We start from the raw sequence: 23,408 nt of genomic DNA on the forward strand, positions 1-23,408 counted from the left end.
TAGACATTTCCTGCTCCAACCAGTCTCCAGCTGGAAAAATGACAGCAAAACTAAGTGACTGTGAATTGGAAAAATAAGTGTGAAATTTGAATAACATTAATTACGTCACAAAGATGAGCTTTCACTTACATAATAAAGACTTTACGCAGGCCTACCAGATACCTCACAGTGTGAGACAAGATCCTCTTCATGTCTGAGGCATGTCTTCTGAGAATGCAGTCCTAGTTTTGAAGATTCTGCCACTACACAGGCCATGTCATAGTACGCGCACAATGAAACGGTTCAGTGACTAAATATCAAGGCACGTAATATAGAATGCCCAAAATATTGACTCTAAAATATCGAAGTACAGAATATAGAATCCCTATCTACAAACAGGTAAGTACTAAATATCGATTCCAAAATATAGAATGTTAAAATATAGTTAACTAAAACATCGAATTTTTTTAATGTTTTAAAAATAATATAAAAGTAATTAAATATTAAAAACAATTAAATAAAACATACTTAAAATAATATAAAAAAGCTAAAAATGTAAAACTAAAAATTACTATTCCCACTCCAGTGAGTGCAACAGTAGGGAAAACGTTGGATAGCGTAGGGGTAAAAATGACTATTCCCACTCCAAAGAGTGCAACAGTAGGGAAAGCATTGGATAGCGGGAGGGTAAAAATTACTATTCCCACTCCAGAGAGTGCAACAGTAGGAAAAGCGTTGGATAGTGGGAAGGTAAAAATTTCTATTCCCACTCCAGTGATTGCAACAGTAGGGAAAGCGTTGGATAGCGTTGGGGTAAAAATTACTATTCCCACTCCAGTGAGTGCAACAGTAGGGAAACGTTGGATAGCCTAGGGGTAAAAATTACTATTCCCACTCCAAAGAGTGCAACAGTAGGGAAAGCGTTGGATAGCGGGAGGGTAAAAATTACTATTCCCACTCCAGTGAGTGCACCAGTAGGGAAAGCGTTGGATAGCGGAAGGGTAAAAATTACTATTCCCACTGCAGTGAGTGCAACAGTAGGGAAAGCGTTGGATAGCGGGAGGGTAAACATTACTGTTCCCACTCCAGAGAGTGCAACAGTAGGGAAAGCGTTGGATAGCGGGAGGGTAAATATTATTATTCCCACTCCAGTGAGTGCAACAGTAGGGAAAGTGTTGGATAGCGGGAGAGTAAAAATGACTATTCCCACTCCAGACAGTGCAACAGCAGGGAAAGCGTTGGATAGCGGGAGGGTAAAAATTACTTTTCCCACTCCAGTGAGTGCAACAGTAGGGAAAGCGTTGGATAGCGGGAGGGTAAAAATGACTATTCCCACTCCAGAGAGTGCAACAGTAGGGAAAGCGTTGGATAGCGGGAGGGTGAAAATTACTATTCCCACTCCAGAGAGTGCAACAGTAGGGAAAGCGTTGGATAGCAAGAGGGTAAAAATTACTATTCCCACTCCAGAGAGTGCAACAGTAGGGAAAGCGTTGGATAGCGGGAGGGTAAACATTACTATTCCCACTCCTGAGAGTGCTACAGTAGGGAAAGTCATGATTTAATATTAAAATAAGATTAAATTAATTATCAATACCAATAAAAAATGTATTAAAAACAATTACCAATTAATAAAAATTAATTACCATCGAAATAAAATTAATTACCAATTAATAAAAATGAATTACCAATTAATAGTTAATTATCAATTAATTATCAATATATATAAATAAAAATTAATATTTACTTTATTACAATTAAATTACTTCCCACCCAATTCCCCTATAAACCCACAACCCACTCCCAATAATAAAAAATACAATTAACATTATTATCAATTAATCAATTAATAAAAATTAATTAGCAAAAAATACAAATTAATTAGCAATTAATAAGTAATTATCATTCAATTAATTATCAATACATATAAATAAAAAGTAATATTTAATTTACTATAATTAAATTACTTCCCACCCTATTCCCCTATAAACCCACAACCCGCTACGGAATTAAATTACGCAAAAATGTAATTACATAACATTCATTACTTTAAAAAAATTAAACATACATTACAAAAATAATACATAATTTTAACACATATACTACCATACATAACACTAAAAAATGTTCGATATTATGGAAATCGATATTTTAAATTCAATATTATGGAAATTGATATTTCATACCCCAATTTCGATATTCATTCCTATCTATATTTTGGTAATTAGATATTCTGTCCTATCTATATTTTAGAGTCAATATTCTGTCCTGTCTGTATTTTGGATTCTATATTTTGGTCGTTTACCCAATGAAACACTCAGTCTCCATCACTTCTTACACCCCTCAGCGCCCGTTGAGCCCAAGAATATCCAGAATCGGTTATGCTGTCGAAGGCGTAGACTTTTATTCACATCAATCATATAAATCTACACAACCACAACAGGAGTAAAGCATTATTTGGATATATATCACTATTCGCAGCAACAGACTTTTGTGACATCCATATGTCAAAGGCAGTAAGGAAATTAAGCATAACATTGTAATTGATTTCAGCTTAGCCATACACATGTACTTAAATTTGTTGGCCGACTCGGCCGATCTATTCAGCTGCGCACCTTGTGCCAGTAGGCCCCAAAGCGCTACAGCAAACATTGCATTACTTGAAATACAGGGCACCGCATAGCGCAATGGCCCACCGAGGTACCTGACCACAGACATCCTCCCAAATAGTCCACACAGTCCATACGTTGCGGGATAGGGCAGTAGAGACAGGACCACCGGCAGGTCAGTCCCCTCCCTGCGCCTACCCTCGGCAGTAGAGTACAGGACCACCAGCAGGTCAGTCCCCTCCCCGCCTATCCAATGCACAGTTCCATCGTCCCCCCTTCTGGTCAGTCGCTGACCCTTCATTGCTGTGCATGCCCCCTTTTGTGTTAACTGTCAGTGCTCCGCCGCGCTCCGCCTTGCTTCTCTGCCGGGTGGGAGGGTGGCTTCTGACGTTCTTGCGGCTTCCCGGGGTCCAAGGAGACAAAGAGGAGGAGACCCCATGGACGTCGCCTTATATAATCGAATAAAGTTGAGTTTCGGTTTTCAAACGTGTCTCCTACGTCATAGGGAAAAAGGATTATCCCCCAAACGAGCCCCTCCACTAAAGCTCGGTGTTATGGCGTAACTACGGGCGCCCCTCCTCTAGGTGAGGGGGGCACCTAGTCAGGACAGGCACTGAGATATTTGATCAACACTGGATCATAGAAAATGAAGCTAATGCCACGGATTCAGAACTGTTTAAAGTAATAATCCTCTAGAGTTTGAATTTTCCACTCTAAAGGTGTATTTACAAAAATAGCACAGCATTTTCCTCTTGTTCTGTTAGCAGGAGTCTCACACTTAGGAAGTAAATGGTTTACCCTCTCCTACTATTACAAGTGATGTCACAATACATTTATGAGCCGGCCCCTCACTCTGCTGAGGTTAGTTTAGCATGTATCATTTTAGCACTAATAGGTTTGAAAGATAGACATTGGTTAATAATGGGTATATATGTATTCATAGAGTTATCCTGGCAGATATTAGGAGGGCATTTGGTAAATTTGATTAAACCATTCTAACAACAGATTTGGGCTGTGATTTGACAATGAAGGTATGTGTTTTATTAAATATTGTTTACAGTGATTTTTTTATTTTTCATGTAGCATTGTAAATAATGTACTGTATTGTTATCTCTCAATGTACTCCATTGTTTAGCACAATATCCGGATGAAGGCCCTCTTAGATTTTAAGGCAAGGTTAAAATATGTTGCAATTCTTTCATGAGGATTGTGGTGCTCTGTAATGAAATGTATGTAGTACGTAGGTGTTCATTGTGCAGGACCTTGTGTACCATCATTTTTATATGGACATCATTGTTTAACATTGTTGTCTGGTGTGTTTTATGTTGTCTACTCTAAAATCATTGGGATATTAACTGATATTGCCAATGCTGAACAGCTCCATCAGCCGAGACGTATTTTCTTGTGGTACAGGACCGGAGATGGGCATAATTTACTATTGTGTGACCACAAAACCCAGAGCGTATCTGGGATGAGGGAACTAGAGGCACGGGGTACTGGGAGTCAGCAGCCTCCAACAAACTAGGAAACATTTGCACCTAGACCCCCCCCCCCCCCCCCCCCCCACTGGGAGCAGCTCTGTTGTGTTTAAACATAATTTACTATTCCCACATGTTCAATTATTTGGCCATTTATTACATAATATCAAGTTTGGGTCTCCCCGCAATTACGGCCAGCGTATATTTGGAAAGCGCTTATCCGTTATGGCCTCCACTGTTCAAAAATGATTTCAGATATTTATTTCAAGTGGGACAATGCCCAGGCCTGCCAATTCACACGGTGGCACATTGAGGAGCCGAAATCACATGGTGACAGGCAATGGGAGCTATGAACCACTTCACAAAGTTGCCTTTCAGCTTGTCTTTGCAGGCTGTAAGCAGCCGACGCCCATCAAGGGGTGTGAAAACACCCCAGGATATTGGTGGCAAACTCAGCCACTCTTTGGGTTTTTTTTTGAGTGTGTGTGAGGGGGATTTGTGGAGGGCAGAGTGCCTGTTAGGTAGCTCTCGGCATGAGGTCTCACCCTCCAAGGCCACCCCCCCTCTACACATGGCAAAATGTAGTTGGACGTTGGCAGGTCTGCAGGTGCCATCACCCCGGAAGTGAGTTTCTCGTTTGGCCCCCCAAAAAAAGTGTAGACTTAGTGGCCACTTATCACTCAGTCATATCTGGTGAAACACTGGAAAAGGTAGATTCTAAGCTGAGGTAAGGTCACATTTTAGAAGATTGGAATTTTGGCTTTCAGTCATGAAGAGGGAAGAAATGGCATTGCTCCTATCGAAAGAACTTAAGAGCATCCTCGATGTAGGACATGTATCTGCGTCGATCCTTCTGGACCTCCCTGCAGACTTGCATATGGTTGACCATTCCTGTCTGATTGACAGGAATGGCAGAGGTGTGAGTCAACGGCATAGCGCTGCAAAGGTTTAAATCCTTTCTAGAAGACAGAACACAAGCAGTGAGGCCAGTCTCAGTTGGTTCAGATGAGTCTTTCTAGAGGTTCCTAGGGATCCCTTCCTCTCTCTCTCTCCTCCTTTTCAACATATATATGCGCCCTGTGTATCAAAACTCATTACATCATTTCGCTCTATTGCCTTTTTTAAGCTGATAACGCGGTTTTAAATCTTAAAAGACAGACATCCACTGCTCTATCCAACTGCCCACAATTTTCTTAAGTTAAAGTGAATAAAAAGGAACTCCTCCTATCAAAGGGACGGTTCCCTTTGGCTAGCAAAAGCAGCTATAGCCCCTGCTTCACTATCAGAATAAAATTATTCCAATTGTTTTGCTCAATGACGATCTTATCCTGAAACATCCGGTCAATGCAATAAGGAGCACCAGTTATTATGCTGCGCTCCTAAAACGTACCCTTGATACAAAAAACAGTGGTCCTAAACCGATTATTAACACAGAACAGTAAATTCACATTTGGTTATATCCTTATATAAGTCCGAGCTAAATTAGAAAAATTATTTAGGGAGCTCACAGTATTAAATACAACATTCCAACATAAAGACAGCAACATCCAACTTCTAAGTCACCATACATTTATTTTTACAATTTTGTAGTTTACAGAAACTACAAAATTGTAAAAATAAATGTATGGTGATTTAGAAGTTGGATGTTGCTGTCTTTATGTTGGAATGTTGTATTTAATACTGTGAGCTACCCTAAATAATTTTCTAATTTAGCTCGGACTTATATAAGGATATAACCAAATGTGAATTTACTGTTCTGTGTTAATAATCGGTTTAGGACCACTGTTTTTTGTATCAAGTTTACACCCAGGTCCTTGACTTTTTGGGCTACCCCATTTTTGTAATGCCTAAAACGTACCCTAACATATTTACCTACAGAGATACATGCATCCCCTTCCTCAGCGTTTAATATTTTTAGGCAAATACGTATTAACAGATCATATCTTCGGTTAGCAGCCTGTTGAAGCTTCAAAAAGTGCACAATGCCCCTGCCAACTGTTTCTACCCTATACAATTTGAGCATCTTTATTGAGAAGACAGATGAATTAATTAGCAATAAAACAAGAGATATAATTCAAGTGTCTCTCCCTCATTTACAAAGCGTTCTTCCAACACCATCAATACTCTGTGTCTCAACCAATCAGAGGGAGAGAGATCTGCTACCCACAGAGCGCCCCTCTCAGAAGGCAAGCTTCTCTTATGAGTTCCTTAGATCAATGTGGCTTTTCATGGTGGCTGTTCTTTCTAGGTCCTCGCTGCTCATCTGATGAGTGGGTACACTTTAAACTGATTAAACACCTCCCTACCTTTAGGGAAGTCACCAAGACATATCTATGTATTATGTGTAAAGTTCCTGTTAGCAGGCATCTATTTATTAAAAATGTTATGGAGTACAACACACCCTCTACCTCATTAGGGATAGTTGCTTATGTTGCCTAATGTGACCATATGTTGCAAAGTGTGAGCTGGGCTTGCATTATGATGATCATCATGAGACGTAATAGCTGTCAATCCAGAGTAATTGGTCCACTTAACATAAGTGTGCCTATCCCAGGCATAAGGATCTTCCTGGTATAGTGTTAGAAATCAAATACGATAATAGAGATTTCGGCACGATTCTGGCTAGGCATAGTGGTTTTTCCCAATGGAATAATTGAAGACATCTATTGCATAGTTGCGGAAGTGGCATATGGTCATAGTCCGTGGATAATGAGGGACATCCTTTGCATAATTAATTATCATTAACAGAATTGTGTTCCTGTCATAGTGTTAGCATCCATAGCATATTGTGGGTATGTTCTTTTATTACTGTGTCACTTCTGGTTGTTACCCATGACATAATTGTGACTATACATTGCATGATTGTGGCATGGTGAATGATTTATTTTTTATTTTTAGAGGTTTATGTAGTGTAGACTTGACCCGAGGGCATCAGAGCGCGTCACAGAGATTCACTCAAGCAGCAAATACCTGAGATATGTTTGGAGTAGATACATATACATAGTGACAGAAAGAGACGCTTGGTATGTGACAAGATATATACATTTTGGTCATAGGTACCCATAATTATATATAGTGCTTTACAGTGCATCGCGTCAACAACAGAGCAAGAATGACCAGTCTTAGGGATGGACGATGTAGTTGAGAGGTAGTTGGGGTAAGGACTCGTGCGGGCAAGGGAGATTAGAGGCACAATTTTCTCTGGGACGGTGTTGCACCGATTTGCTTAGAGGGTACGAAGCCTGTGCGTGCAGGCTAGTCAGGAGCTCAAAGGGGTGGATTTAGATATTTGTTGGAGAGTAAAAGCTTCAGTTTTTTCTTGAAATGCGGTAAGGATTGGTTTTCCTGCAGGTCCTGGGGCAGGGAGTTCCAGATTTTAGGAGAAGGAGCGGGTGCAAGATTTTTGTCTCTTAAATTTTGGTGCAATCAGGAGTAGACTGTTTGAGATGTCTCTTTTGATTGGCTTTTTGATAATTTATTAGTGAGGTAGATTGATTTTTCAGGGTAGAGCGCTTTGTGAGTTATGCAGGCAGTTTTTAAAATGGCCCTTGCCTCTGTTGGCAGCCAGTTGAGTTGCTTGAGGGTGGGAGTGATGTGGTCAAAGAGGTTTTACCCCCAATATAAGTCTGACCGCAGTGTGGAGAGTAGCTTTCAATGGGGTGAGGTAAGATTTTGGGGCGTCCGCGACCATTGCGTTTCCATAGTCCAGCTTGGGTAGGGCTAGTGATTGCACCTCTGTCTTTTAATCTTCAATGGGGATGAAGGGTTTCAGTTTTACAAGGTTTTTCAGCGTGCAGATAGCGCTTTTTGCAGAGGCATTGATATGGCCCTTCATGCTTAGGTGGCAGTCAAAAGTTATCTCCAGGGATTTGACAGAGCTGGAGATGGTCAGATCACAGTTTAATGCCAGAAGGTAGTCGAGCCAGGAGTCTACTGGGGAAAGGTTTTTAATTTGGGATGGGTGAGAAGGAAGTAGAGGTGTGGCCCGCGGCCAGGGTGACTGCCTCCGGAATCTGGGGATCACGGTTCGATCCCCGGCATCGGCGGCAGATTAGCCCAGCACCATGTGACTTTGGGCAATAGCTTGCTTAATCTTCCCGACGGGCCCCAGCGCCTAGAGACCCTTACGGGTAATCGTTCCCACTTTACAAATGTGGATTATTACTCTGCAGTTATCACAATTAATAGTGGTGCTAGCCATAGATTGTGGCCTTAGCATAGTTGTAGGCATTCTTTGCATCATGGTTGCATCCAGGGCTTTAGGTTGGCTGAAAAAACGGAGGGAGGGTCTCTCAAGGGGGCGTGGTCAATATAATTAAGGGTGTGGCTTAAAACACCACGCTAAAAATCTTTGCTGAGCCTCAGGTGCCCCCACCGGTATTCTGCTGCTTCTGTCATTGCATCTACATAATACAAGTAACATACACCTACAACAAGCCAGAACTATCTGTCAATGGTTATTAGTCGCATAAGATAAATAAGCAACAACCATGGCCTCATGGTTTCTAATATTGAGAATGCTTCCGTTCTGAAATGATGAGACTGTGCAAGAACTATAACAAGTCTCTTTTCAGTTACATCGAAGGCAGTGTAGGGTGGTACTGCTGCAGAGTTAAGATTTGTTTTTCACCTTGAGGGCAAAAACGAAGAGCCCGATAGGGACCCGTCTCAGCACCAGCTTTATAGAACTGCCGGTGCTGAGCACTGGCAGGACCAGCCCCACTTAAAGCCCTAGTTGCATCCCTGGCATAAGTGTAGCTGCGGCACCATTTTGTCATCCTTCAATTATCGTGGCCTTCCCTGGGATACTGGTGGTCCTTGCGTGATGGTGGCCATCCTCGACATACGGTGTCCATCCACTGCTTGTCATGGGTATTCCAGGCTTTAGGCAGGTGTTCCTGGAATACAATGGCATCCTATAGCATAGGATAGTAATGCATTGGGATGTGGGGCCCCTTCTGTCCATATTGGACAGAAGTACATGGGAGTCCTTAATGAAAATGGCAAGCTGTATTAGGGAAAAAGACATATATCCTTCGAAAAAATGATAGCGGAACCCTGGGGACAAAAATATATTTCAAAATAGCTTCTGCATAGGGGAATTCTGTTTTTTCTACCCAAGTGACAAGTCATAATTTGAATGAAATGCATGTATCAGACAGCATCAAGCACAATTTCGGGGCCAAAAGTATTGCATTTCCTTGTTTTAATCCAAGCTATATTTCAGTCTTGTTTCCTACCTAGAAGAGGCATGTTCTTTCACAGGTGCCAGGGGGCACGTGTTGACATAGCTTTATTTCATGATTGACGAGCAAGGATTTAATCACCAATATTGATATAACTTTTTTGACATTATCTCCCCATAGTATGTCTAAGGGCAGAGCACAAAAGATTGATATTACCTAATGACAATGTTTACCATCAAAACCTGGAAGCTGGCTCTCATCTGAGAGGTAGCTGTGATATCAGAACCTGAGGGACCTATTTAATATGAGTTATAGCTCTGCTGCCTATGAAATGAAATTATAAGATGCACGTGACTACCTTTTCCCACTCTTTCCGTTCCAAATAGATTCTCTGGTGAAATCTATGATTATGCAACAAGTGAAGAAGGATGCTCTATACATTTCCTAAAGCGTTTAAGGCCATGTCAACTTGCATACCTGGTTATCTGAACTGGCTGGAAAACTCTCGGCAAAAAAGTGTGGTGTAAAATGCATGCTATTCCCACAATCTGTTTACAAAACTGTATCCGGCATTATGCCATCAAAGTTTAAAGTCCTCACACTTAGATCAAAAATCCCATGCACAGCAATAATCACATTTAAAATCAAGATAAGAATAGATATATGCAATAATACATAGAAACATAATTAAGACCAGTATGATAAACATATAATGGCGCTATAAAAACTTTATTATAAAATATACAAATTTGATTGTTTTCACCTGACACAATGCTGGGCAATGTATTTCCCATAATGCTTTTTAAACATTTTTAAAGCTCCCTTGGGGCTGTGCCTGCCCAATCTGCCTGTGAAAAGTTGGAGTTGCTTGCACACCATAAATGCATGTGAATGTTTTATAGTTTCCTCTTCAATCGCAACCTTGGCTTTTTACCCAGGGCTTTAAGTAGGATGAAAAAGCTGGGGGGTCTCTCAAAGGGGTACAAAAGGGGGTGGTGATGGACGGAGCATCAGGACCAATGACTCTGCCACCCCAGTTCAGACATGGCCATATGCAAATCAGTCTGACCCTGTGCCTCATGGGAACAGTCCAGCCCGAACTGGGGTGGCAGAGTGGGCTAAAGAACGGTGATGGATCAAACCCAGATCTGTTGACTGGGTGTGAGTGTTTGATTGGTTCTGATGCTCCGTCCATCACCACCCCCTTTGGTACCAGGTCTCTTAAAGGGACACGGTCAATATAATTGAGGGCGTGGCTTAATAACACCCACCCTAAAAATCTGCTGAATATAATATGCCGCCTGACTGCTTTTTTGCTGCTTCTGTCATTGCATCCAGACATATAATACAAGTAACATTACACCTATAACAAGCCAGAACTATTGGCTTTGTCAATGGTTATTAGTCGCATAAGATAAATAAGCAACAACTATGGCTTCATTGTATATAATATTGAAAATGGTTCCTTTCTGAAATGATGAGACTGTTGCCAGACTAGCTGTAGTGGGCAGAGGACGTTTCCCCGGTAGGCTGCCAGGGTGGGGGCCGGTTCTTAGGCCCTGGGGGACGTTTTTAGGTCTCGCCTGAGACAGCGCTTTAGCGCTGCTCTGGCGAGACTTATAGTAAGCGAGTTTTGGAAGTGCAAACGAGTGCTTTCAGGCCTCCAAATACAGTGCATGTGCGCCGGGCGCGCGCACCATTTGGCAGCCTGGAAGCACTCGTTTTCTTTCACTTTCGCGCCCGCACGGCCGCTTTGATGTTTGATCGCGATCACTTTCACATTCGCGGCCGCACGGCCGCCTCCCTTCCTCCCTCCATGAATGCCTCTCCTTTACTCATTGAGTCTTAATATTCAGTTGTAGTCTTGTTGCAGAGTGAATTTTATATACGTTTTTCCTTCCAGCAAGGAACCAATTTCGACAACGCCCGTAGATTTCTACACAAATAGTTTAGCTGCTTCTAGACTTGCTGTGCTCATACACGTTTTAAAGTAACTAGAAAATGTACATGCTGCTGAGTAAATCGCATTTATATCTGTCTGCAAAGCAAGGCGGAGGGTGTTTTTGAGACATTATTTGAGGCTATATTGAAAAGAAGCTCCCAACCCCCCTCCCACAAACGTATTGACCAAGCTACGCGCCAGACATTACGCACACTGTTTTCATCACTTAGGGTGCTGCTCGAGTTACCGAGTTCAGATCCGTGCTTGGTGAACGCATAACCGTGCACAAGGTGACTTTTGTTTGCAGGATTTATAATCCACCACAGTGTGTTCGTGTTTATGCAGTTTTCTTTCAATCATTGTCGTTTTCTTCTTTTATCTCCTCTATTTTCGTATTAATGTCTCGTGTTCACCCCTTTCCTCTTGCGGTATAATTGTCTGTTCTTATCCAGCTCTCTTCCATCTTTAGTTCTACGTTCTATTTCTTTTCATCTCCCATTGTTTGTGCGCTTTGTACGTTTTTTTGCTTCATATTTTGTGTGTTCTGTTTCTCTTTTTTTGTTCCCCCTTTCTAACTTAGACTGTTTCAGCCTTGCGAACCAGAACTCGATGGAAACCATCTGTGTCATCCTGGAATGCGCTCCCCTGCCCCCAAGCGCGCGCGCCATGCTCCGCCGGGCTTGTCTTTTTTTGTCGTTTTTTAAAAAAACTTTAAGCGCGAGGCGCGCATGCGGCTAATGCTTGTTTTCCTGTGTATCAACGCCCAACTACTTGCAATCCACTTTCTCATGCATTACCTACAGGGACATCATAGCCTTGCCTCCCCGGCACATTTTCTGTTGTCTACCCAGCTATCTGATTTAAATTCAAGATGCCGTAGTTGTTTTTGAGAGACTCGTGCAACCTCCAGACCCTCTCGTAGAGGACAAACACCCTTATCTTTGCCTAATGCTGAGCTGACAAGATGACAGAACAATCACTTCTGACGCCATTCCCCTTTGGGTGGGTTTAGTCATACAATGAGTCAGTCAGATAAAATCTTATTTTCCCGATTAAACAGTTTTTTCAAGCAGCACACACCAAATTGAATGAAATGTTCTACCTCTCTGTCTTTCTGAGTCTCTCACTTTCACTTTCTCTATGTCCATCTCTCTATCTGACTCTCTTTCTCTTTCGGTTTCACCCCTTTCCCTCTGTGTCTCCCTCTTTCTCCCTCCCTGTCTCTTTCATCTATTTCTCTCTTTGCTCTACTCTATTTCTGTCTTTCTCTTCCCATTCCCTTGAGCCTCGCTCTCTCTCTTGCACTCTCCCTGTTCCCATCTCTTTATCTCTCTTTCTACTACTCTGCCTTCCTCTCTGTCTCTTTCTTATTTCTCCCTCTGTTTCTTTTCACCTCTCTATATATATATCTAGTTCTCTCGATATGTATAATATCTATCTCAGTCTTTCTCTGTCTCTATATCGCTGAACCTATTTCTCTCTCGCTCCCTCTGTCTGTCTCTGTCTGCCTCTTACTCTGTGTCTCTGAGTTTCCCTGTGCCCCTCCTTCCTTTCTCTTAATATATTTTCTCTCTCTCTCTCTATGTCATTCTCTCTGTTGGTTTTTCCTCTCCTCCTCTCCCCTTTTCTCTGACAATTTCTTAGTTTCTCTTTCTCACTGAGTCTCTCTGGGTCTCCTTTTGTCGCTGTGTTTTTCTCACACTCTCTCTTTCTCCCTGTCTTCATTTCTGGCGTTCTGCTACTTAAGCCGACTCCTGCCTGCATCTCTCACACCAAACAGGGTATCTCTCTTGTGGGCATTTGCCAGTGGGACTGAACAGAGTTTTTAAGTGATCTCTGGTCCGCCAGCCATTCAGACGATACCGCGGTATTGTCAGAGAGGTGAGAATTGGGCCTCTGGCTGAGTTCAAAGTTCCGCGGTAATCTGAGCTGCGCGTTTTATCTAATTAGACCAGGCATTCTTCTCTGCCTGGGGCTGCAGGGTTCCCATTTCATGGAGCAAACTGATTCTTGCATGTACTTTTAGCATGGTTGTTTCAGATAAATTGTTGCGAACCGCACCGAAGATCTGTATGTGGGGGACAGAAAACATGGTCAACTTTCAATAATGTAAAGAGGGGCAGCGGCCCCACTACGTTTACATATACACCAGAAGATGAGTCTGCAGCCTGCACCTTCGAGGTGGCTGCTCACAGTGACTTCAAACATGCGCACCACAGCCTAAGACTCCCCCTCTAACAAGCATTTGCAATGCAATAGGTCTCGCAGTTATACGAGTTTGAGCTATTGGCATTATAAATGACAGTGCCTTTTATTTATGTTTTAAAAAAAAAAAACTTAAATAAAAAGCATTGTCATTTACAATGCCAATAGCTCAAACTCCTATAAATGCGAGACCTATTGCATTTGCAATGCAATAGGTCTCGCATTTGCAAAAGTGTAAGCTATTGGCATTGTTCATGACAATGCCTTTATCTATTTTATTAAAAAAACACATAAATAAATGCCATTATCATTTACAATGCCAATAGCTAGTGTTGCATTATTATTAGCAATACCAACTGCTCACACTTTTATAATGCGAGACCTATTGCATTGCAAATGCTTGTTGTTACCGGGTGCCGGCAATATCGGCCCCTTGTAACAAAATCGGTCGTTTCAAACAGCTCGGCCGCATCCCCCTCCTCAGGGGAGGGGCGAGCAGTTTTCCAGGGCTGGTTTCGGTTCCCACTCCGGCCCTGACTGTGCAAGAACTATAACGAGTCTCTTTGAAGTTACATCGAAGGCAGTGAAGGGTGGAGCTGCTGCAGAGTTAAGATTTGTTTTTCACCCTGAGGGCAAAAACGAAGAGCCCATAGGGACCCCTTTCAGCACCTGCTTTTTAGAACTGCCGGTGGTGAGCACCGGCAGGACCCGGCCCACGTAAAGCTTTGTTTTGATCCTTTTTGTTTGAAAATGCTGGGGCGAGCTATTTCAAATCGTACAATATTAATATACGCCATGCTTAAAATCAAGCTCGCCTTGCCTGCTCAGTGCTACTTGTGTTCATTCCCCATCACTTTTGAAGTTCCCCACCCTTCACTGAGACTGACACAGGAAGTGAAGAAGAAAGTAACAGCGATAGATAGGTAAATTAAAAAATAGTCCCTAGACGTGCTGACACAGGAACACGTCTTTCCGTAATCCTGAGATTGAACGCAGGCGGCGCGCGCTTTTGCTTGTGCCAGTCAGAAACGGAATCTACCGCTACTTGTCGTGCTCATTAATTCGTTCTTGGGGTACCACTGTCTAGGTTTACCCCTGACCAGCACATTTCAATGGGTCTTTGGGAGACGTTCTGCTCTATACAGGGTATACAAGCTCATAAGTGACGTCACCTCGTAGCGCTCTCCGACCTTTGCCCCCTGGTGCCAGCCAATGTGCTCCTTGAATCAGATGCACATGTAGGTGTCCAAACCGGGGACAGTAAATAGAGTCATAAACAATCTGACAGTGAAAGCGCCCCCTCAAGGGTCACTTACAGCACATCTCGTCGACGATTGGCCAAGTGGGACTGGATACTAATACTTGCCAGATAGACGGCCTCTCACTCAGGAGCTCGGGTGGGGGAGGGGGACGAGTAGCCCCCGGTCTCAGAAGAACCCCGCTCCCTCTGCCCAGCTGCCAAGAGATGGATCGGGTTCTGCAGGAGGCATTGATTTCTGTGGGAGGGACATCTGCGCTCAATCAATTGTCACTTACTTGTCTCTCCAAACCGTAGGCTGGCAAAGCCACTCTTAGACTGCCAGGCAGGCATACACACCCTGCGGCACAGGCAGTGCTCTGCAAACACAGATAGAGCCTAGAAGCACGGTTCAGCGCACTGTCCATGCGACGCCACACACAGCACGCGCGCACAAACACGCTAGAGCACGGCATGAGCAAAGAATGCAAGCCAGGAAAAGGGGGTTCCTGGCTCTTTGCTGGGTGTTTGAAAAAAACAGCTTTAATTTGGGTGAAATATGGCCTTCATCTCGAGGCCCCGGTGCCACTGCACGCGCTGCACTAATCATAGCTTCGCCACACAAATCAAATCAAAAGTTATATTTGATTCAGACCTCGTCTGGGGTCAACAAATGCAAGTACATAATATTAAGGAGGTGTATTTATACTTTTAAAGCTTTCTTTAAAACTCGTTATGTACACTTCGCCACCAAGAGGTGGTGCAAACTTTCTTTTGCCTTTGAGATTTGGCGTACTTTAGGATTTTTTCTTTTCCAAGGGGTGAGAAGTCTCACCAGTGTCATAACCCCGCCTCGGGGGTTCAACGAAACATGAACACACTTCCCACACAGGTTCAGAACTAAAACAACACCCTCTCCAACCACACTACACACCTTATGCGGTGTTGCTTGTTATCGGTGTAGCGAAGCGCTCCAGCGCCCACAAAGGGTAGTAAACGTCATACAGATGCTTTCAGTAAAATACATCCATTTTTCACCAAAATGGATTCATTGTCAAGCTCACAGACCCATTCAAACCAAGCACAAATTGCTTAGTGTGATTCCGGCCACTTGTTTATATGTTGCAGGACTCCGGGTTGGGATATGATTGCTGGATATATCTGTAAGTTTCTATTTTGCGCCCCTTTCAATGCTCAGGGGCATTCGCATTTGTTGGTGAATACAGGAACTGTGATAGACGTGGAAGTCCTGACATAATGGCCCCTGATGAAGGGTTCGCCCGAAATGCATTGGGTTCGAACTACCATTTGGTTGCGATGACCACTTCATTTGAGAGAATTTAAATTTAATTTCTAGATACAGTGTTGAATAAACACCATCCTGATGATCGTCGTTGTTTATTAATTTAATACAATTAAAGTATCTCCTCACCGGAGCCTGGCTGTGCATCGGGGGACGTTACCCAACCGCATAATGCTTCTTATTTCTACCGAGCAGGAAAAGAACACCAAGGCCCTCCTTTACTCTTTGCAGGAGCCAGCTTAGTCAGTGAGAGTCTGGGTGTGTGAATCTCAAATTTCCCAACATTAAAACTCAGTGGGCTGCAGGGTGGAGGGATGAGATGACCAAGGTTCGGGATGGGCTGTTTCCATGGCGACCAGGGCCAGTACTGATTTTCATTAGGTCCATGCCAAGCAAGGCCAGTACTGATTTTCATTACGTCCATGCCAAGCAAGGCCAGTACTGATTTTCATTACATGGACCTCTATGAAGAGTGGCACGGTGGGTGAACAACAAAGGGTTGGCATGCTACCCAGAGCGTTTGCTACTGATTATATAAGTTGCAAGCATTCATCCTATCACCTTTTTGTGTGTTTGATTGCCCGTAGTACGCCTGAAAACCTGCGACTGGCACAACTCACCAAGCCTATTACTGACAATATTTATAAATTATAAGACATAAAAAATTTGCGCCCATTCAAAGAATACTTATGTAGGTACAGAGTTACTACTTTTCTGGTTAACAGGTCACTATATATATATTTAAGATGCTGATCTGGGAAATGAGAATGAAGAGAAAACTTGTCAGAGTTATAGCTGACCTGACTCAACACCACCACTGAAGCTACGCCCTTGTTAATGATTTTGGCCCATGTCGGAGTGATGATGTGACAGAAATGTTTCACAAGTGCCACAAGGAAGGGTCAGAGATGAGCAATGTTGGCTTCATGCTTGCGAGTAATTTGAGGTCCTCTTCTTCATGGATCTGGTTGAATTCGGTCCAGGTTGCATCATTTTTAAAATGCACTGGGTTAAGGTTGTAGAACTGTGTTGTTTAGAGGGACAGACAGCAGTCGCTTGGAGGTAGGGCCCTAAGTGGACCCTTCTTGGAAGGTGGGGAATCCTTGGTGCAGGGTGAGTAGGTGGGTGGTTTGAGAGACAGTTCGGTGTTAGATATTTTTTCAGAGAAAAAGGTTTTTCATTCTTCCCAGAACATAGTAGATCAATTAATTGCGTGTTGGCGGAAAGAGGAGGTATGCTGTTTGATGACAGTGAAGAGGTCTTTGGGTTTGTTCCTAGACCGATCAAGTTTGTCTTGGAAAAAGGAGGCTTTTTCTCTGAAGATGTGTTTTTTAGGTCTCGCCTGAGCTAGTGCTTTAGCGCTGCACTGGCGAGAGTTTTAGTAAGCCGGTTTTGGAAGTGCTAACTAGTGGCTTTTGTCAGGCCTCCAGCTACAGTGCATGTGTGCCGGGCGCGCGCACCATTTGTCAGCCTGCGTGCTCACTTTCGCGGCCGCTTTGATGTTCTCAGTGAGCCGCGCGGCCACTGAAAACATCAAAGCGGCCGCCCTACTGCCAGACAGCTTCCCAGCATCGCGTGCCTGGGGCGAAAAACGTATCGCTCGCCTCTCCTCTCATGTAGGAGAAGGAATCCTTTGACGTATTAGGCAGACATAATTCACTCCTCCGTTTTAAGCCCTAGCTGTATATACGCATTCTCGCATTTAGATGCAAAACATTTGTGTTTCGGCGGGAGGCTTTTTGAACTATAGCAATGGCCGACTTTAAAATCCTAAACAGTCTCAAGTGCAAAATGCACTTCAGAGTTTTTATTATTCCATCACAAAGTGTTGTAAATTACGCATTCAGTGGCATTCAAAGGCTGTTTTATCTTTCAGTAAATCTGAATACCCGAGTGTTTGTCAAGGTTAATTATTTCCTGGCCAATTACCAACGCTACATCTTTGCCGTGCGACATGCTAACATACAATATATAGCGCATTGGACCATCTGTCTGGTCTCTAGACGCTGTGTGGTTTGGTGTGAACCAATGTTTTCCAGTGAAAAAAACATTGCGATGACGTCACAGAGTGCTTACTTTGCGTTTCCTGCCAAATGAGTAGGCCAATCCTTCACTGTGGAGAAGCGTCATTTACGACCACCTTTGAAGGCGCTATTTCACCGAATTAACCTTTTGTTGTCCCTTAATGGCCTAATGTTTTCGTACAGAGCAGGAGGGGGTGTTCGCGGCAGCAGTCGGAGAGGGGCAATTAAAACACTCTAAGCAGCCACCTGTTGTCAATGAAAGACAACTGGAGCCCCAGCTGGCCTTTTCATCAAGCCTCGGACAGGCGTCTCTGATTACAGATACTTTACAACCCACTTGAGCTTAGGCCTGTGGTGTTCATCAGTGTGTGATTGCTGCCTTCCCTCCAAGCAGCTTATTTATTTATTAAATGAATGTTTCAGAATTAATAGTTGAGCGCCCGGTTAATTCAGAACAAATACATAAATCGACTTCAGCATTAAAAACAAGCATTGGCATAGCCAATAGGTCTCACCTTTGGGACCTTATAAGTGTTTAGCCATGCAACAGTTGATGTTGTTGCACGAAGGCTATTGTGCTGGATAACTAAGCACTTATAAGGTCCTAAAGGCGAGACCTATTGGCTATGCCAATGCTTGTTGTATTTTAGTCTTCGTGCCCGGAGGATCGAGAGATTGGTTAATGAGGGCTGCTGTCTCCAATTTCTCTCAGCCTGTCAGAATTGATGCTCTCAATGTAAAGGTCATTATTGAACCAGAAAGTGGAGGGGATGCTTCAAGATGTTTTCGAGTTTCAGAGGGGTGGCTGTTTCAATGAATTCAGCTATTTTTGTGTTGTAGTGGTTGGCCATGTCATTGACAGAAAAGAGGTTGGGTGGAGGTAAGATTTGGGGACTGACTAATGTTTCTAGCTCTGCCAGTGGAATGTGATGTATGTTCCTCATCTGATGCTTGAGGCAGCTCGATTGGGGGTGGGTCTTAGGTCAGGTGGTAGTGAGATTGAAAAGAATTCAATGGTGTTAAGTCCAGTCAGATGGTAGGATAGATTGGAGGGATAGTGTGCTATGTTTAGAGATGATTGCATCAAGGGTCGAACCCTTGTTGTGAGTTTCTTTATTTCACTGTTGGATAAGATCGTTAGTTTCCAGAAGGGTGGGTAAGGCTTGCACTGTAGGATCTTCAATATTATTCAGGTGTAGGGTTAGGTCTCCTAGTATAATGTCTGTGCTGTCTTTTAGGGAGGTTAGCGATATTAGGTCTGCTAAGTCTTTGAGGAATTGTGGGTTGTAGGTAGAGTATTTGGTAGTGTGGAAGGGAGTTAGACAGATAGTTTTTGTGTATGATGACTACTCCACCGCACCTGCGATGCTTGTGGTCGCTGCAAATGATTGAGAAGACCGATGGGGTGAGAAGGTTGATGTAAGAGGATAAGGGGCTGTTTAGCCAGGTTTTGCTTAGAAAACAGACGTCAATGTTGAATCATAAGATAGTTTCAGATATGTCAGGGGCATGCTTGTCAGCTGATTGACAGTTTATTACTAAGCAGCAAAGTGTAGGTAGAGATCTAGGATCAGGTTGACTGGGTTGGATGGTCGTTAGTGGCCAGCCAGCCTGGGATGGCGCATTAGGTTAGGGTCCTATTCGTGCCAAGGATGACCAGGATCTTGCTGTGGGGTCATCCCCCTCCGCTGTGGAGTGCCGCAGGGCTCATCTTTGAGCCCTACGTTATTCAACGTGTACATGGCCCCACTGGAGAAGAGAGTTAGTTCGTTCGGCGTTTCAATTATCAACTACGCCGACGACACCCAGTTGGTGGTAACTCTCTCACATCCCCATCACGCCCCCTCTGATCTCCACAGCTGCCTCTCCGAAGTCCACCGATGGATGAATCTCTCATCGTTAAAGCTGAACGGGTCAAAGACCGAGATACTCATGCTGGGTCATAAGGGGCCCTCCCTGCCACCTCACCTCTGGCCCAATTGCTTGGGTGACCCTCCCGCTCCCAAGGACGAGGTCAAAAGCCTAGGCGTGTGGATCGAGAAGGACCTGAGCTTCAAAACCCAGGCAAAAAAGACGGCAGGGACATGCTTCGGTCTCCTCAGAGCCTGTAGGAAGATCTTCCCCCTGCTCCCCGCTAACGCAAGGAAGCTCCTCATTCAGGGCCTCATCCTGGCGAGATTGGACTACTGCAACGCCATCTATCTGGGAGCTCCTGAAGCCACCCTTAACACGTTGCAGAAAGTCCAAAACGCCGCTGCCCGCCTACTTACGGGCACACCGGCTAGATCCTCTGCCAAGCCAGCTCTCAAATCTCTACACTGGCTTCCAGTCAGAGAAAGGGTCGCCTTCAAAGCCCTCTGTCTGGCCCACAAAACCCTCAACAATAACGGCCCCCCCCTTCTCAAGGAACTCTTAATCCCCTACAAGGTGGAAAGGGATCTCCGGTCCTGCGGAGAAAATTTCATCTCAGTCCCCAGAGTCAAAAAAGCCAAGACCGGTGGCCGTCGTTTCTCGGTCCACACGGCCAAATACTGGAATCACCTCCCACGAAGACTGAGGACAGAATCGAATCACCTCCAGTTCAGGAGATCATTAAAGACTCTCCTCTTCCCTCAAACATAATTCTTTAGACGGCTGAAACCCCTGGAGATGCAGGTTAGCGCCGGGATGCTCATTGGGTTACTACGCGCTTTACAAAACCTTTAAATAAATAAATAAATTAAATAAGGTTGGCTGGGGGAATTGTAAATAGGTTGCCCAGCGTTTCATCTTCTCACTGCAACCTTCCCATTGGATTGTGTCTAGGTTTAAGGTGGTGAAGGGTGTTGTAGACGGATAGGCTGGGGGTGAGGGATGGGGGATCAAAGTGGGTTTTTGTGGCAGGATCGGTGTTCACCATAGATGTGTGGGATTGGGGCAGTATGTGGCTAGTCTTAGTGTCCATGCGTAGTGATGACATTTCTTCCAGAAACATTATCCATGAAAGGTTTTACTGCATCTCAAGATTCTGTGTGCCAAACTCACTTTGTTTAGACTAGACTACGGTTTTACTGCATCTCAAGATTCTATCAAGATACCAGGAAGAACCAACTTTAGCTCTAGACGAACAAAGGTACGCGCTTTGTGAAATGACTACAGTAGATCATTATTTTTGAAATACGGGAAGGTAATTGTTATTACATTCTGCCAAAAGATTGAGATGTAGTAAGACCTTGATGTATTCTAATCAAAGTGAGTTTGAAAACAGAATTTTGAGATGCAGTAAAACCTTGGTGTAGTCTAAACAAAGTGAGTTGGACAAACAGAATTTGGTCTGAGATTTGGATCGCTAACACAATGTTGTCATATGACAGTCAAATGATAAAAGGTTATGCGAATGCCATCTTTTCTCTCCTTCCTCTTTTTATGACTTGTAATTTTTTTAGTAGGATTTGTAGTTTAAAATAGACCTTTTCATGACATCTTTTTCAGATTTTGGAATACTTTTGGATATTTTATTCTCCACTTACTTACACACAACAGAAATAAACAGAAAAAAGTTTATTGCACGGAAATAAGAGGTAGGCCAACTTTCCCTCCTTTTTCAAATCATTGTCCAGTCTTGCAAAATTGAGATTCATAGCATCCTTACGAATAAGAAATTCTTTTTGAAAGACACTCTTGTAATATTGTTGTTTAATATCACCAATCAGATGAACGAGCTATGGAGAAAATTAATTGTCTTGAGCATCCAAGTTGTTCATGAATTTGACCGTGCGCAGTTTTCAATGTTCCGAGATGCAATATATGCATGAATACATTTCAATTCTGTATTGTCTATGATGGTGCCTATAATCATGCGTGCATTCACTGTAAAATTTGTAAATATTGTAAATTGTGCTAGATTTATGTACATATTGTAAATATTTGTTTGTGTTTTTTACATATTGTTGTAGCCCAGTAGAAGTTCGTGTAGGACGAAACGCATTGGCTACTGCTACTCTGGCTGCTGTCTGTTGGTGTGACTTTTAAAGTAGAAAAAACAAATAAAGAGATTTTGGATAAAAGAAACCTTCTGGAGATCTATATTTGTTGCATGCATGATATACAATTGCTATTGACAAAACTGCTGCACATATGTTGGTACTGTTGTAATGTAATCAATGGAGCGTGAGTGCTGAACCACTAATTTTGCAAGAAAATTCAGGGAAATTTTGCTAAATTTGCTAATGGATTTGAGTGTATTGGGCTGTACTCCTGGTTTGTTGCACTGCTAGCTAATTAGCACATTTGCCTAAAAATTATTGTTTACAGGTGCAGGTTTCTGTTGCCTCAACCCCTCTTGTGCTGTGTCTTACCTCTGAAGTACTTGTCTTACTTCTATCTCTGTTACATTCGGGCGGTAGCTGTATTCTCTGACGTTAATTGCAATATTGTTTGTCATTGTAACTTTCTCATTACAACCATTTGCATAATATTTAGTAAAATTCCCATTCCAGTCCTCAGTGCCTGTGCTTTCCTGGCTGTATGTGTATCATATGCAGGAATGCAATAGTTTGCCTATCAGTAATGTGATATATGTAGCTCTTTCTGCCATTCTGTCTGAAAGAAGCATAATTTTAAAATGAATTATTTTATTAAAAATGTTTATTGTGTTTGCTAATATATTTTGAACATGTTTCATATGTGTTACATTGTATACTTACATCTGTGCTTTTGCTTTAGGTTGCACTTGATTTTCTTCCATTTTTCTTTGATTTAGCTGAAATTTTTGTCAGGTGGGCTTTTCTTGTCAGTTGGGGAGAACATGTTTATTTTAGGTATATGTGAAAAATACAGTTGGTAGTTGTGGGGGCTGAAGCAGTTTTAATTTTAAGTTTTACAAATGGAGGCTATTTTATTTTTATATATTTTTTTATCTTGCTTACTTTGAAAGCGCCAATGTTTAGGTTTACAAGTGTGAATTTAGATTTTTCTGTGTTCATTGCTTAGTTTTTGATGAAGTGCTACTTTAGTATCCAAGGATTCATATACATAATAAAAGAGAGAGTTTAATAGTTTATTTATATATTTGTGTTTTGAAATTTGGTCAGGTTACATCGGCCCTAATTACGATGTTGGTCGGACGAGTGCCCGACCAGCATCGTAGCGGAACTGGACCGCCCGACAAGGAGTCGACGATCCCGCTGCCACAATTATGATGCGACTGCCTTCACTGCGATCGGAAAGTGTATATTTTCTATTGAGGCTTGTGCTGCGAGTTGTAGCACCAGCCTCAAAAGAAAATATATACTTTTAAAACAGCCCTGCACTGTGTGGCAGGCACCATGCCACATGGTGCAGGGATGGTTGGGGGGATCCTTAGGTTCCCCCTAGACCACATAGCAGAGGGCGAGAAGGGAAGGGGGCCATGCTAGGGGCCACAAAAGTCGCTTTCTGACACCCCTAACATGTGGAAAAGTCTGACAG

The 23,408-nt window shown here is 43.0% G+C and overlaps 1 protein-coding gene across 1 annotated transcript in view; it reads right to left on the bottom strand.

The window, feature by feature from the left end:
* The window catches only part of NTRK1 (neurotrophic receptor tyrosine kinase 1), a 351,958-nt gene that overhangs the window by 147,331 nt on the left and 181,219 nt on the right, over positions 1–23,408 (bottom strand). The gene's annotated exons all lie outside the window — the stretch shown is intronic.

Source organism: Triturus cristatus, chromosome 12 (assembly GCF_964204655.1).
Source record: "Triturus cristatus chromosome 12, aTriCri1.1, whole genome shotgun sequence".
NCBI classification, from domain to species: Eukaryota; Metazoa; Chordata; class Amphibia; order Caudata; family Salamandridae; genus Triturus; species Triturus cristatus.